This window comes from Thamnophis sirtalis, unplaced genomic scaffold (genome assembly GCF_051295495.1).
Source record: "Thamnophis sirtalis isolate CommonGarterSnake01/CBP01778 unplaced genomic scaffold, rThaSir2_p1.2 scaffold_7, whole genome shotgun sequence".
Classification (NCBI taxonomy): domain Eukaryota; kingdom Metazoa; phylum Chordata; class Lepidosauria; order Squamata; family Natricidae; genus Thamnophis; species Thamnophis sirtalis.
Genome location: NW_028261387.1, coordinates 52909918 through 52924580, shown reverse-complemented (window position 1 = coordinate 52924580; position 14663 = coordinate 52909918). Strand labels below are relative to the sequence as shown.

Here is a 14663-nt window from a genome sequence, read left to right as displayed (position 1 = left end):
GAGATTTGACTCCACCCAGTATCAGGCATGCAGATCCTATAAAGTTATTTCAAAGGATCTTATCCTTGATTGGAGCTTCTGTAGAATTTTAGTAACCTATATTGTAAGGCATACATTTAATCATTATGGACAGGACATCCTTTAGAGAGAGCTAGAGCTAGTTTGACTACAGTTATCCATACATTGATAACAACTAGGTTTGTCTACTGTAATGTGTTGCACACTGAGCAGCCCAGAAACACAGTGGGAAAACTTCTACTAGTTTAAAATTTAGTTGAAAGAAAGTTGTTAGTTGGGGTTAGCCAGAAGGGAGTTATCTAATAAATGCATTATCTTATGGTTCATTTCTGAACATAACAAAAAACATGGGTGCCTTCTTAAGTTGAGCCATCAGAACAATACTTGAGGTCACTTTGAAAATCCTTTTCTAGGAACTCCCCCCCCCCACCATTTGAGGTAGGGCATGTGATGAGCATCCTTTTAGAACAGTGCTTCTCAACCTTGGCCCACCTGAGGATGTGTGGACTTCAATTCCCAGAATTCCTCAGCCAGCTGGCTGGGGGATTCTGGGAGTTGAAGTCCACACATCTTCAGGTGACCAAGGTTGAGAAACACTGTTTTAGAGGAAGGAATTAAAATAGTGAAATGTTTCCTAATGCCAATTTATTTCACTGGAAAAATGTGAACCAGGCATTGGGATTTGCTCACAAAGGCAACTCTGTGACAATGTTAATGTTTCTAAAATGGGTCCTTGAAAAAAGATCCTAAATAGGATTCCCCTTTTAAATTCATCTCTAAAAAAAAAAATTGGAGGACCAAGTGTTGCATAAAGCTTCCACATATAAGCAGGCTTCCAATGCCTTTTAAACAGCAGCCTGCAAATGCAATTGTTATATAAGAAAAAGCCCTCACAGGGACAATGCAAAAGCATAAAAATACAGAGGGAGGGACTCTGATGAACAATGGGTGGCTAAATATATACAGGAATTGCCTGTCTTTTGAGAGACAGAATTATTATTTGTGATGTCTTTGCTTGGAATCCAAAAATGGAGAATTGTAACATAAAAACGCCCTTAAAACAATATTTCCTCTTTTAAAACCTGGTCTCAATCAGAGAGACAGACACCCAAAGAATAAAGCCTATTCACTAGAGGGGGAGAGACTGCAAATTAATTTGAAGCTTTTTTTTTCACTTTAGAATTAATTAGGTTCTTAATTGAGGCTTCTCACTGGTAATAATGCCCAAATCTCTGAGCCTGCCTAAGCAGAAGGTAACAGTGTGGGCCTGTGTGGTGAATGTAAAAATCTCATCATCATAACACCATTGATGCAGAAGTCTTTGCTGGGCCAATGAGAAGAGAGCAACGGATGGAGAATAATTTATTCAGTAACCTCACTTTCAGGTTGCAAAGCTCTCCTCCATTGCTTATGTAGTAGGGGGAGGCCTCTTCTTATACACCCATCCTGCCACTTCCCTCCTCCTTTCTTGTTACCACTCTTTCTCTTTTTTTCTTCCACACACATACACACACACACACACACACACTCCACAATTAGGAATATATCTATTCAGCACTGCTATTATTTGCCAGGCTTTCTGTCCCCTAGTCCTCTTTCTTTGCTTGCAAGCTATTTCCTGTGTGAAGCTGGGCTCTTTTGCACTCAGCCGTTTGTTTAGTTGCTTTTGTGTAATTGTTGTCCAAAAACCCAGATCTGCTGAAGTCTTGAAATTAAAGCACCAGGGAAGAAGTCATGTAAAGGAGGAGGAAAAAGTAAGACAGCATTCTTCTTATTCTTTGTTTAAAGTCTTGGAGGATGAATGAGAGCATGAGTGGCATTTTTTTTAATGCAGATCTGTGAGGGTGCACTGTGGATATGTGTTACATACCTATCCTCTTTTGTTTGTACATGTGTATACATTCCTCTTTATTCCCCCTTTCAGTAATTAATCAAATGTTTATTGGCAGGTGACATTTACAGACCTCAGTATGTTAGAAATGCTGTGTTTCTTTATGCTTGGCAAGCTATGTTTTCATATAAGTAGATCCTCATAGCCACTGCTTTGATAGAAAGGTGAGATTTATTGTCTAAGAAAAGTGCCTGTGATGACAAAGTAGCGCATATGGATAGCGTTTTAAACACACCCCTATGTACAGGATAGAGTCAGCAGCAAAAAGAGGAATATTTGCACACTCAATTCTACTTCATTTTTACCCTTTAGGCTTTATTTAGGTTTGATTTTATTATAAGATAACAGTTTGCTGATATATGGAAATATTTGTGTATAATGAGATCTTTTTCTGTCTCTCATGATGTTACTATTGTTCATTGTGATCTGCATCCTAAATAGGAGTTTATTAGATATGTCAATAGAGATAGGCATATGAATGGACTGCTGAAATTAACACAAGCCCTTTGTTTGAATAAACTTTCAATTGTTTTTGCACTCTTCCCATATCTTTCTGTGTGTGTGTGTGTGTGTTTGTGTGTAGGTGTGTGTAGGTGTGTAGGTGTGTGGTTGATATATAACACTTCTACTGCATAATCATGTTACATGATTTTATACTAATTTCTTAGATGTTCTTAAGAAATCAATGCATTTACTTCAGACTGAGGTGTGACCATGGAATCAGTCCAATCAGACTTAAGTCCTCAGTTATTGTCAACTGCCATCTGTGTGTATCAGTATGAGCCTTTGTGTTTTCTAATGCCATATGCTGTATACAACACACAAGTGATACTTATGGCTGTCTATATATTTGTGATCAGATAAAAAGTTCCTTAATCTGGTGCAGTCAAGTACTTCTAGTTGACTGCTGACAAGAGAAAAAACACACCGTTCATGATTAAATCTCTTCTCAGGATTGTGAACAGCAGGATAAAGGTGGTAGGTGCTTTGTTTTTTATTTTTTTAAAATGAGTATTGCTGGATTTGCAATCAATGGGTCAGGCGGAGTGATGGCTAGCTCACAGATACGACACTGTTGCATTGTTACTTTTGTTAGAACAAACTGTAATCTTAAAGAAAGTTATTTTGACAAAACCTAGTTAATAGAGATATCTTGGAAATGTTAGTCATTTTTTAAAAGGGTAAACCATGATTCATATCATTTCCTTAGTGTTATATCTTTAAGAAATGTATATAAGCATACACCCTAGTGTTTCCAATAATTGACCCAGAGTCATCAGTCTGGGACAAAGAGAACAGATGGAAGAGTTTCATTAACTCCCAGGGTTAAGGAAAAAGACACAATGAGATGAATAATAATTTTTTTCTTCCACTGGGAAGGTCTCAAAAAGAAAGAATGAGAGAAGGGAGAGAGAAAATAAGATAAGAGAATCCATAGTCATAATGACATCTCCATAGTGCAGCTGTTAAGGACTTGAGGAGCACAACTCCAAATTTGGAAATACATTACTATTAATCTAAATGATTGGGAGTAAAAAAAGGATATACTAAGATATTGTCTTTTGCTGTAATTTAGGTTCATGTTGCCAAATCATCTGCAAAATTTCCATTAAGGATATGCATTCTAGTTTATAGTGTTGCCTCCGTTAGCTGTTCTGGAACTAAGGTGTAGAAACCCCACCCCTCCTCCTTCTCTGCAGTGTATGTCACTATGTAAAAACTTAGTTGGGGAAATCCTAACATCTTGATGAAGATAATATCACTACCAAAAAGAAGTCTGCACTTCCTTTGATTCTGCCTTAATTTTTTTCCCCAATAAGGAAAAGCTTTTGGTTGCTATAAAATGAAGACAGTTTTGGTGAATCTGGAAGAGGAAAATTTTATTACTCCACGAGATCATTTTCTTTCAGGTCATTGCTGGGGTAAAAGTATCTAATGTGATTTTCTCACCACATCCAACTTATGATACAGATGATCTTAAATGATTTGTTCTTATGCTCTGAAAGTAAGGTTAGCTGTGTAGATCAGCAGAGTGAGCCTAATCATAATATGGAACCCAATGTTCAGAATGAAAAGGTAGCCTTTGCAGATGCTAAAATTGTCTCATTGGTACAAAAGTGAAATAGAAAATGATCTCGGATGCTTCTTTTCAAAAGCTACTTTCTGTCACGCAATCATTTCAGGTCTTTTGGGATTCACTTCCCACAATCCCTTAGCCAGTTATGAAAGTTGAGAGTTAAGTCCAATTTATCTGCAACACACCAGATTAAGAAAGGCTGGTTTGGAACAAAGAAGTTTCTTGGTGATCAGCCAGCAACACCAAATGAGTCTAGAATTAGCATATTCAAAATATTCCCTGTTTTTATAATGAAGAAATATAATATGCTTAAAGTAGTTTCTATTTCATATTATAATCTTTCCTACTGGTACTAAGGTATAGATGAAGTCTCTGAACATGTTCTATGTAAGGACAAATTAGCCTGACTCATCCAGACAGCTTTGAGCTGAGATGTATGAGTATATTTTTCTACCAGCAGCATAAATTGAAGTCATCTACTGAAGTAAATAAGCAATGGCAGAGTTGCCTGCAGCAATTTTACTGAAGACAGTGTATTAGAGAAGTAGAATCCCCCACTCTGTAATGGAAGGTCTTTGATTTTAGGGGCATTATTATAAAACTGAAGGAAGAAGAAAGAGTATTAGGAAATTTCAATCATTTCAGCAAATGTAATTACATTTCCTTAATGACTTCTGAAAGTTTAACACAGCATACAACCTTATTAAAAGCAATCCACTGGATAATAGCACTAGTTTTTGTATCTCTCTCTCTCTCTCTCTCTCTCTCTCTCTCTCTCTCTCTCTCTCTCTCTCTCTCTCTCTCTCTCTCTCTCTCTCTCTCTCTCCCCCCCCCCCACACACACACACTTTTGGTGTGACAGGGAGAATAGTATCTCTTTTTATGTAATGGAGTACAGTACAATTCTCATCAGCCCCTGATTGCAAAATGAGGGAACATAAGGCAACTATGCTATGAGATGTAAGAAAGGCAAAATATAGATTTGATTTTCCACCCAGTCCACTCCTCAGTGAAACAAGTGCCCACTTGTTATTTCTGTTGCATGCAGTCCAGAGATGTTCTCTTAAGAGCCACCTTCTGTACTTGCAACATTGATTGCATTCTATTTTCTCTATCAGGAGACACAGTGATTGTCTCAAATGGATCATTTGTTATTGTGATTGTCATGTGCAATGCCTCATAGCCATCAATCTATTCTTGTCTACAAGGTGAATCAGCCCAGTTCTCCATGCTGGCCCGATCTACCCATTCATATTTGAGATAAGCGAAGCTCCTTTACTATGTGATCCTATAACATTGTAGATTGCAGACACAATGTTTATTGTGGTTCATAAACAAGAAAACCTCTGAGGAACAGCAAGAAGAATGGTCATGTGCCTTATTTTATAGAAAAGCAACACTGTATTTGAATGTGCCCATTTGAGAGCTTGCTTAAATAATAAAGACCATTTGGAAGGGGAGTGAGTGTTGAAGTTACTTATCAACAGCTAGTAGCTAACAGCTAAACAAAAACACAAGTTGCACAAGATCATAATTTTCTCCTCAGTGCATCTATTTATATAAATCTGCATCAATAGATAGAAATTAAGATAAGTAAATAGTAGCAAATATTAACATACATTAGCTTTATTTTTAGCTTGCAGTCAGAATTTAAAACAGGGGCAGGAATTGCCTAAAGATAGAAGAATCTATTTAGGAGATGAAAGGATGCAAAAACTGACCACTAATCACATACTAATCAAATTGGTTTGAGATTAGCATAATCTACGGACCATTTTTTAATCTATAAATCATTTGTTTTGCATGTACACTTAGAGTTTCTACACTGGAGCAATTTCCTTGTGTGTCTAATCACACTTGGCCAAATAAAATTCTATTCTATTCTATTCTATTCTATTCTATTCTATTCTATTCTATTCTATTCTATTCTATTCTATTCTATTCCATTCCATTCCATTCCATTCCATTCTATTCTATTCTATAGTATGATTTGGAAACCTAGTTGCAGAATCATCTCCTGGAGCAAACTAAATTAATACCTGAACTTTTTGAACTCCTGGGCCATTTATGTAGCACTTTAGATCAAACAAGTGATATGTTAGGACATTCCCTTACCTACAGAGTAGTTTCTTCTGCACTTTTGAGGTTCTTTCTTAGATATAAAAATGGTAAAAGACTCCGGTTGAGATGGAACTTCTGCTGATTACAGGCATGACTCTGTTTTTTCTTGGAAAAATTACAGAAGAGATTAGCCACTGTTTTCTTCTATTTTTTCCCCCCAGTTTTTTCCAGTAAAAATTTCCTGGTTCTTTTTTTATGATTTTCTATCAAAATATTAATAAAGACTTAGCTTTTGAAAGATCAGTCAAGGATGGGCATTTGCAGGAAAGTGCCCATATATATTCTCAATATTCTCAATCCACTAGCTTGATTGTGTGAATTGTTCTCTAATCTATCTCTCATATCTTTCTGAGCACTTCATAGATGTACAGTAGTAGGATTAAAAACAGTATAGAGTAGACATGTCAAACCAGTGGCCTGTGGGCCGAATCCAGCCCCACGATAGACCATGGAGTTGGCCCGTGGGGCCATCCCAAAGACAGTGAGGGACCAGCCCCTGCTGCCCAGAACCCAGTCACACCCACCCAATCAGCTGTGATGGCCAGGCCACGCTCACCCTGGCCCTCAAGGGCAAACAAACTCCTGATGAGGCCTGTGACGGGATCGAGTTTGATATCCCTGGTGTAGAGCAGTGATTCCCAAACTTGGCAACTTTAAGACTTGTGGACTTCAACTCCCAGAATTCTCCAGCCAGCACTGGGAGTTGAAGTCCACAAGTCTTAAAGTTGCCAAGTTTGGGAACCACTGGTATAGAGCAACAATATCAAATTATACTGCTGCAAATGTTCAGGTTCAGTTTTTGGAACAAAGAGGGAGGATAATCCTGAATTTTAGAAAATTTACCTCATTCAGATTTAGTTGTTATAACAATTGCACTTTGCATTGGTTTCAACAATGATCTTTGGAGGCTTTGGGAACATGTGTGGTCTTTTCCTCTTCCTCAGGCAATAACACAAATTTCCACCTGCTCGAGTATGTACTGATATTGAGTTATATTGAGTTTTCTTGGACTAAAAACAAAAACAATTTTTTCAACTTCTGTTATTTAAAACAATTACACAAACGGTTGAAGCCAATCGTAATTTAAGGTTTACAATATACCTGAATCCAGGACCAAACAAAACAATATAGTCTAAGAGGTTAGTTTCTGTTTAAAATAACACCCAAACTGTGAAATTCCTTTCCAGTAGAATTTGATATGTCTCCAGAGTATAAGTATTTTGTTATATTAGTAAAACTATTGTTTCATTGAAGACTTTCAACATATTTGATATAATCAGGTACTTACACTTTGTAGTATTTTTGAGGGTTTATGTAATACTAATACTAAAACTGCAGATTTTGCATGCAGTTATTTGAGAAAAAGCCTTAGTGACTCTGCTGGAATTTAATAGACAGGTACAGGCTTGTATTGTAGGGCTTCCAAAAGAGGATGGAGAAGCATGTGGTCATCTAGATCTTTTGGATTCTAACATCTATTAGCTCCATTTATCATAGCCAATTTTCAAGGATGATAGAAACTGTAGTCTCACAAAACCTGGAGCGTTATACATATGCCTCTACCTTTGTTGCAAAGCTTTGTTGTCTGACATTAAAGCAAACCAAGATGGAATTTGAGGATACTGCTGAATAAAATATACCTAGGCTTCTGCTACCCATGGATTTTAGCCTTTTTTAAATATGACTACTATCTCTACAATTATTTCCCATCTATTGAAGCAATAGGGATTGATGGTAGGTAAAGGTTTCTATTTTTTCCTCTGCCACCAGACACACATAGCATCTCTGCTTCTTAGGGGAATTGCTACAGGAGTATTTTAAACAGCAGTAATTGAAAAGGACAGGAAAGCTAAGGAGCCCAGCAAATGTTGAAGTCAAGTGAAATGGAGCAAAATGGAACCAATCTAGTGTCATTTGTGTCCTGCATTCCAGCAGCTGTCTTGAGTAATTATTCTCTAACTAGTGTCAACGAAATGCCAGCAAGCAGATGGAATATTCAGGGAATTTCATAGGAGATCCTGCTATCTCCCTCTCCCCTTTTCTTGCCTTTAATTTCTTTTCCTTCTTCTTAAAAATTCATTTTAAAGGATGAATAGTCTTGATGCAGAGAACATTTATTGATATGGATATGATGGAGATGGAAGTTCATATATTTCCCTGTTCAGATGTGTTTTGCTGTAGAGCTGGGAGGATTTTCCTTTGTGTTTTTCAATGTGGTTTTGAAATAATTCTAGCTGGACCAATATCTTCTAACATTCATGGTCCATCTACTGTTAGCGTCTTAAACCAAGCCAAATCCAAAAATGCTAGGGCATTCTAGAAGCTTGGCATTCAAACAAATCAATCATCAATAGATACATAAAGATAAATCATATTTACACACCATTCAAAAGAGATGATAAAAAGCTAAGAAAGAAACAAGAAGACCAGAACACATCCTCTTCAGCAACCAGCAACGAGATTATCCAGGATTAACACTAGAAGAACTATCAAGCAATAAACAATATGCTAGTCAAGGAACTACTAAGAAGAAAACCAAACCTCCACCCAAACTGGAAGGGCTATTGTATGTAAACAGAGAGCAAACTCCACCCTCACTCATTCTGGGTGATGTTACCTAGTTGGGTAATGAAATACCAGCAGGCAAATAACCAAAGTCAGAAAACACCAAAGATTCAACAGTTCAATCCTGAGTTATCTGTAATATTTCTTTTATTGGAATTATCTACTTAAATTGATTAAATTCTGATGCAAGATCTTCTTTGCAACAAACAGCCTACCTTTCCAACATGTAATGTGAGCTAATTGAAGCACCCCAAAGACATCTACAACAGTTGGTCTTCATAACTTACTGACATTAAGAATTTAAGTATGGTACACATACAACAATGTTGCAGTGTTTCCATCTTTTGTACTTAATAGATATTAAATTAATTGTAAGTATTGTTTCAACCAATTATTTTATTACAGCTATATCCAGCAATGTAAACATAGTAGTGCAATTGCTGCCCTCTTTTTACATTTCTGACATGTATAACTTTTTTGTTAGACTCAGGAGGAATCTTTCCCTTTTCTTTTGCAGGATTTGGATTAGCATCACAACAATTGTGGTTGTTGATGAAATCAGTCATGAAATCATTCCTTGAAACTGTGGGTGGGAGAAATGTAAAAACATTTGATCAAATAAATGCAGCTACCTGGCAGAGGTAAAGGAAAACCCCTCCTATAGACTAAAGAGAAAGTTTCCATTCTTTAATTTGTGTATCACTCAACACAATGGAGGAAGAAGCAAAATAGTTCTTGCTCCAGCCTTGCAGATAAATGTAAATGTTAATAGGCTACTTCCTAGTTCTGCTTGTTTGTTTCTTGCCAGCTAAAATACTTACCCAAAGCAGGCTAGTAAAAATATCTTCTATCAGGAAGAAGAGTTCCTAGAATCACAAGAGTTGGAGGACACTTTGTTTTTTTTAGGTTCAAAAGTTTTATTTCTTTTAAGACAAACATTTCATCATTCCTCAATCAGTAAGACATCGAAGTACAATTTTTTGTATGTCAAAATAATTCTAGTTTACCACCAAATTCTTGTCTAGCCTAATATATACCCCTCCCTCCCTCCCCCCTCCCCCCAACCCCCTCTCGCCCCCCCCGACTTCCCAGAACCCGTACACAGTATAGATTTCTAACAAACACAGTCTAAAATCTATTGAGAAAAAAAGAAATAAAGAAATTAATAACATTCTACATTGACCTTAGCTTCTTCTTGCTGAACTAACTTTAAACAATTTAAATCATTTCTGATCTTAAGCATAGGCTAACTGGAATTTCTTGGTCCCGTATTTATTTTGTATATAGAAGAGTTGGAGGACACTTTTGAGGGCACCCATTCCAACTACTGATTAACCCTTAATTGAGTATGGGTGGGTCAAACTCTTTTTTGCCAATGTCTTGCATTTCTACACTAAATATAACCTGAGGGCTTTTCCTCTTGACTCTAGTATGAAAAGTCAGCAAGCTGGAGGAAAGAGAGTAATCTGTTTTCCCATGTTGTTTGTGCTTACTCACTTGCATGGAATCTGATGTGCGCTGTGTCTTGAATTTATGGTTGCCTTTTAATCAGGAAAACATAGAGTTGATGTAACTTGTAGCCAAGCATCCTGAACAGCTCCTGTTATTTGCTATTTATGGCTTTATGACTTTACATTAATACACTGTCCATTTTTAAAAAGACAATGGTCCATTTTGTCCTACCAACCTCTGGATCACAACATTCGATACTGAAAGAATAAAAAGCTGTATGTTTCCAACTTCTTTTAGTGTTTTTATAGTAATATTCTATCAAGAAAGATAAGATGGTTCACTGGAGAAGGCCAAAGGGCAATTAACCAGAGAGGGGAAAAACAATGCAAGATTTAGAAAAATCTATGAGAGATAAATAAGAGTAAAGGTCAACATAGTCAAACAATGGCCTTTCTAGTAGGACCATATATGGCTGAGAGATGTAGACAAAGTGAAAGTGACATACTAACCAAGAGGAAGAGAAGGTAGTCTACCTCAAATTATGAATTTTGAGACAGTTGCTAAGGGTACCATGGGCTGCAAGTAGAACCAATTAATCAGTCTTGCTTCCTCCTTGAGGCATTTCTAGGCAAGCAAAAACTCACATTTTTAGATATGTGATAGAATGGAAAACCTGTTTAGATTTGACAAAATTGTGAAAATAGAAGAAGGGGAAGACAATGGATTATCTAGACAGATAAGATCAAATACAGTAACAAAAATATAGTAAAGGCAGGAGAGGCTGTCACCTTACAGCCTGCATAGACAGGAGTGTTGGTGAATCCCCATTGCCACTCACTTTTTTTATAAGATCTCACTGAGTGGGTTAAGTCCAGGGGTGAAATTCAGTGGGTTTTGACAGGTTCTGGAGAACCGGTAGCGGATATTTTGAGTGGTTTGGAGAACTGGCAAATACCACCTCTGGCTGGCCCCAGAGTGGGTGGGAATGGAGATTTTGCAATATCCTTCCCCCAGGAGTGGGGAAGGAATGGAGATTTTGCAGTATTCTTCACCTGGAGTGGGATGGGAATGGAGATTTTGCATTATCCTTCCCCTGCCACGTGCACCAAGCCTAAGGTGACCAGATTTTCAGATTGGGGGCGGGGGGGGGGGGCTTGATTAAAAATTTTATACGGAGCAACAAAAGTTTTCATACAACACAAAAATAGTATTATAATATTTTTTTTATTTCAACATAACTACAATTTACAAATATAAATTGTAACTGTTGCCAAACATCAAAATTTTGATCACGTGACCATGAGGATGCTGCAATGGTCGCTAAGTGTGAAAATGGTCGCTAAGTGTGAAAAATGATCATCAGTCACTTTTTTCAATGCCATTGTAACTTTGGTCACTATACCACCTTTCTTGCCACAGTTCTTAAGTGAATAACTGCAGCTGGTATTTTGTACTTTGGATAGAATCTTTTTTTAAACAGTCTAAGACAATTTAAAAAAAGATTCTATCCAAAATACAAAATACCAGCTGCAGTTATTCACCTAAGAACTGTGGCAAGAAAGGTGATATAATGGGCTTAGTGACCAAAGTTACAATGGCATTGAAAAAAGTGACTGATGACCATTTTTCACACTTAGCGATCATTTTCACACTTAGTGACCGTTGCAGCATCCTCATGGTCACACGATCAAAATTTTGATGTTTGGCAACAGATTCATATTTATGATGATTTCAGTGTCCTGGGGTCATATAATCACCTTTTGACAAAGTCAAATGGGGAAACCAGATTCATTTATGTTACTAACTTATCAGCTGCAGTTATTCACTTAAGAACTGTGGCAAGAAAGGTGGTATAATGGGCTTAGTGACCAAAGTTACAATGGCATTGAAAAAAGTGACTGATGACCATTTTTCACACTTAGCGACCATTTTAACACTTAGCGACCGTCCTCATGGTCACACGATCAAAATTTTGATGTTTGGCAACAGTTACAAATTGCAGTTATGTTGAAATAAAAAAATATTACAATACTATTTTTGCGTTGTATGAAAATTTTTGTTGCTCCGTATAAAACCTTTAATCAAGCCCCCACCCCCACCTTGGTCACCTTGCTTTTTAGGATGCTGTCTAGATTTGCCATAGCTTTCCTCCCCAGGAGCAAGCGTCTTTTAATTCCTTGGAATTGGGTATGTCTAGTTTAATGAAAAGAAGGACCGAGGTATTGTATTGTGGTTGCTGCAATTAATATACTTAATAACTCCATTTTTATTCTTTATTTTTTAATAATAATTTTCATAATAGTTGCTCCTGTTTTTGTAATTACTGTTTTATATTATTATTTTAGTGGATTGTTGTCACCCCTGAGAGTCATTTGTATTGAGATGTACACATTTGAACAATAAATGTATTTATTTTCATATTTAAGGAAAGGCATCATCTATAAACTAAGCAAAGGTGTAGCTTCCAAGATGTGCCCTTGGGATCTTGAAGTTGGTGGGAATCTACTCAGAGATTAATTGAGGAAAGCTTAATAACAGGGAGTTCTTAACTTGAATCCACACAGAATAAAACTATTTAATAAATCCTATGCACAATAAATTAAATATTATTTTAAAATACATTAAAAAGTAAAAGAAAAAAACCCACTTACCAGCAGGCTTGCTCTCCAAGTAAACCCAGAATGATGTAGATGTTAATACAAAGAACTGAGCAAATTGAAATGGTGAAATTAGTCAGGGAAAAATGCCACCATTTTTCGGAGCAGTCCTCCAACCTCCGTGCCCCTCCCCTCCGGAAAATCCAGGAAGTAACCTCTCTAACCATTTCCTGTAGCTCTATGGTACTAGATCATTTTTTTCTTATAAAAGTGAGTAAAAGCGGCGCAGGGGGGAGGTCCGTTTTGTTGCTTTAAAGTACTGAGACAGAGAGTGGGATTAGACAGGGTGTCTTTTGTCTTGCCCCGGTTAGGATTTTTTAAGCAAATCCACTGGGCTTTCAACATGAAGCCAGAAAAATCGTGACTTTTTAAAAACGCGGTGGGAAACGGGACAAATTGTTATAAAGCGTGATTGTCACGCTGAAATTGGGACGTCTGGTCACCTTAACCAAGCCACGCCCACAGAAGCAGTAATAAAACATTTTGAATTTCGCCACTGTTTAGGTCTGCTATATTTGAATGCAAAATTGTGATGATTATTGAAGAGCAGTAAATAGCTAATGTGTTTTTGCATTTCTTTGCTGCTGTATCTATTGTTTGGAGCTTTGCAGACCAGAATTGGAACTTCAATAGGAGACACAGCTAAAAAGTGGCATGGAAGGAGGCAAGAAATGAGCACGGGAAGAGTTACCTTCTACCATCTTGTGTGCTGGTCTTCTTCAGCCATTGATCACTTAGCAGTAAAAAAATATGGTTATAAGATAGAGATACTTATATTTATTTATTTATTTATAGCAATGATGGTGAACCTATGGCATGCATGTCACAGGTGGCTCACGGAGCCATATTTGCTGGCATGTCAACAGACAACTCCGTCGCGCATGCGCGTCCCAGCAAGCTGATTTTCAGCTTTCCGGAGGGCCAGGGGAGCCTGTTTTCACCCTCCCGAGGCTTCAGGAAATCCTCCGAAGGCTGGGGAGGGCAAAAAACAGCCCCAATGGGCCAACCTGACCTCCAGGGAACCAGAGAGGCCATTTTTCGCCCTCCCCAGGCTTCAGGAAAGCCTACGGAGGCTGGGGAGGGTGAAAAACAGGCCCAACGGGTGGTGAACTTCCAGTTGGCTTGTTGGGGGCATTTTTCACTCTCCCTAGGCTTTAAGAAAGCCTCCAGAGGCTGGGGAGGGCGAAGAATTAGTGCAACAGGCCAACCGGAAGTTAGGAAACATTTCTGACTTCCGGGGGGCCTCTAGGGGGCCATGGGAGGCTGTTTTTGCCCTCCCCAGGCTTCAGGAAAACCTTTGGAACCTGAGGAGGGGTCATGTGTGCATGCATGGGGGGGTCATATGTAGGTGGACGGGGAGCATTGAATTGACGTGGGCACGCATACCCGTATGATAGCACACGTGTGCACAATTTTGGCATGCCATAAGAAAAAGGTCCGCCATCCCTGATTTATACCATCTCGTGATGGTCTTTATTTTCCAACCCAGCTCTGGCATGGCATAAAAGGCTGTTCTGCACTTCAGCAGCCATATTTAGAGAACATATGTGAATGAGGTTGCTTTCAACTGGGGTCAAAGTCATTGTGGAGGCAGCCTGTCATTGTTTTTCTCTGTTCCACTTCTAAAGTGGTGTTTTCCTGCTGCTTCTGGCCCCATCAGCAGCATCTCACCTAGAAGAAACCAGGTGATTTGCTCCTATTGGACATCTGAGGTTGCTGTAAGGCACAGGCTAATGATTTTCAGAGGCATTTGAGATCTCTTATGAAACCAAAGAGCCATTTCTCCCTCTTCACTTGCCAACCCTTTTAATGGACTCTTGAGCTGCAGGAATGATAGAACGAGGGTGCATGTCATGAAGTGTATATGTACATGTATATGCAG

General features: G+C 38.0%; 1 protein-coding gene across 2 annotated transcripts in view; it reads left to right on the top strand.

The window, feature by feature from the left end:
- Positions 1-14663, top strand: part of BLACAT1 (BLACAT1 overlapping LEMD1 locus) — a 91522-nt gene that overhangs the window by 32734 nt on the left and 44125 nt on the right. The window contains exon 1 of one of the 2 annotated variants that reach the window (XM_087720813.1): positions 1466-1772. The exons of the other annotated variant lie outside the window; for it this stretch is intronic. The gene's annotated coding sequence lies outside the window, so the exon portion shown is untranslated. Of the gene's footprint in view, positions 1-1465; positions 1773-14663 lie in introns of those variants that run through there. 2 annotated transcript variants of the gene reach the window in all.